The following is a 2,135-nucleotide window of genomic DNA, read 5'->3' as shown; positions in this document are numbered from 1 at the left end:
AGACCCAGGTTCCTACATGCCTGTATAAGCAGAAAACATTTTACTGAGCTAAGATTAAAAGCAGATAGAATGTGAGTAAGAGATCTTCTAGATCAGTGGCTCTTATTTCTGGTTGCATGTTTTAATCATGGCCATGGGCCCCACATTCAGAAATTCTGACCTCTGTTTTTATCCTAAAGGCAAGAGGAAGTCATCAAAGGTTTAACAAGGACTATGTTGTTCTATTTCATGGTGGCACCTTGGAGGTGATCAGTTGCTTCAATATGAAGCTGAGTTATCTCCTCCCAACCACTGGCTGCCAGAAACTCATTGAAGTGGACAATGAATGAAAACATCATATTTTCTATGAGAAGCACATGGCCACAGAAGTTGCTGCTGATGCTCTGGGTGAAGGATGGAAGGGTCATGTGGTTCAAATCAGTGGTGGGAACAACAAGCAAGGTTTCCCCATGAAGTAGGGTGTCTTGACTCATGGTGGTGTCTACCTGCTACTGAGTAAGGGACATTCCCATTACAGATCATGGAGACCTGGGGAAAGGAAGCGCAAGTCTGTCTGGGGTTGCATTGTGGATGCCAGTCTGAGTGTTCTCAACCTGGTTATTGAAAAAAAAGGAGAGAAGGATATCCCTGGACTAACTGATACTTCAATATTTCATCATTTGGGGGCCCAAAAGAGCTAACAGAATCCACAAACTTTTCAATCTCTCTGAAGAAGATGATGTTCACCAGTATGTTGTGAGATAGCCCTTAAACAAAGAAGGTGAGAAACCAAGGACCAAGATGCAGCATCTTGTAACTCCATGTGTTCTGCAACATTAACATCAAAATATTGCTCTGAGGAAACAGTATACTAAGAAAAATAAGGAAAAGGCTGCCAAATATGCTAAACTCTTGGCCAAGAGAACCCAGGAGTCCAAAGAGAAGTGCCAGAAACAGGTTGCCAAGAGACACAGCGTGTCCTCGCTGAGAACTTCCACTTCTAAGTCTGAATCCAGTAAAAAAATAAGATTTTCTGAGTAACAAAATAAAATATTTCAAAAAAGGGGTCAGAATTAAAGAAATCATTTTATCATAAGAACATCTGCACTAGATTGTTTATTGCAGCTCAATTTACAATCGCCAAGATGTGGAAACAACCCCGGTGCCCATCAACTTGTGAATGGATTAATTAACTGTGGTATATGATACCATGGAATACTATTTGTTCATGGAGACTTATATCTTTTGCATTAACAAGGGCCATGTTACTCTTTTTCATGGTGGCACTTCGGAAGTGACATTAACCTGGATAGAGTTGGAGAACATTCTCTTTAGTAAAGTATCATAAGAATGAAATAGCCAAGCATCCAATGTACTTAATACTAATGTGAAGCCAGTTGATGAACTAATACACACCCACACAAGAGAAAATTTCAATTTAATTCAAGTTGGGGGTGGAGGGCAGGAGCTTGGTGTGCTCTCGTCTAAAGGGCATAAGGTAAGGGCATATGGCACATCTGGGAGTGGGACACAACTACAACAGAGACCTTACCTAACAAATGAAAACATTGTAACCTAATCATTTGTACCCTCATATTAATCTGAAATATTTTTTTAAAAAAGGTTGTGTGAGAATTGTGTGATGATAATGATGTTTGCACACATAACAGATTGGGGATATCGGTTAGAAGGGTATTAGGTATGTGACTCAAGAATTGGTATTTTGCAAAAACATCCCATGCATTTAAAATATGTGGTAGGGTTGGAAACCACTGTTCTAAAACAAGTGTTTAATCTTGGCTGCACAGTGGTTTCACCTGGGGAACTTTAAAAACTATTGATGCCTGGACCTCACTCCCCAAAATACTGATTTAACTGGTCCTGTATGGCCTGTGCATGAGGACTTTTTCAGAGCTGCTCCAGATGTTTCTACTGTGCAGCCAGGGCTGAGAACTACTGCTAAAGCTACTCAAGAAGACTTGCTACTCACAGTGTGGTCTGTGGACCAGCAGTGTTGACTCCTCAGAATTTGTCAGAAATGCAAATTCATGGGCCACTGAATCAGAAACTCTAAGAGGTGAGGCTACCCAAGTGATTCTAGTGCACACCAATGTTTCAGAACCATTGTTCCAGAGGGACTAAGTACTAAATTCAGA

General features: G+C 40.7%; 1 pseudogene; it reads left to right on the top strand.

Moving 5' to 3' along the window:
- The first annotated feature begins 263 nt into the window (after positions 1-263).
- LOC100944926 lies at positions 264-1,020 on the top strand (annotated as a pseudogene).
- Positions 1,021-2,135: the final 1,115 nt, after the last annotated feature.

Source organism: Otolemur garnettii, unplaced genomic scaffold (genome assembly GCF_000181295.1).
Source record: "Otolemur garnettii isolate 467f Iridium unplaced genomic scaffold, OtoGar3 scaffold00024, whole genome shotgun sequence".
Classification (NCBI taxonomy): domain Eukaryota; kingdom Metazoa; phylum Chordata; class Mammalia; order Primates; family Galagidae; genus Otolemur; species Otolemur garnettii.
Note: the sequence above shows the minus strand (reverse complement) of the source record. Positions and strands in the feature narration are given on the sequence as shown.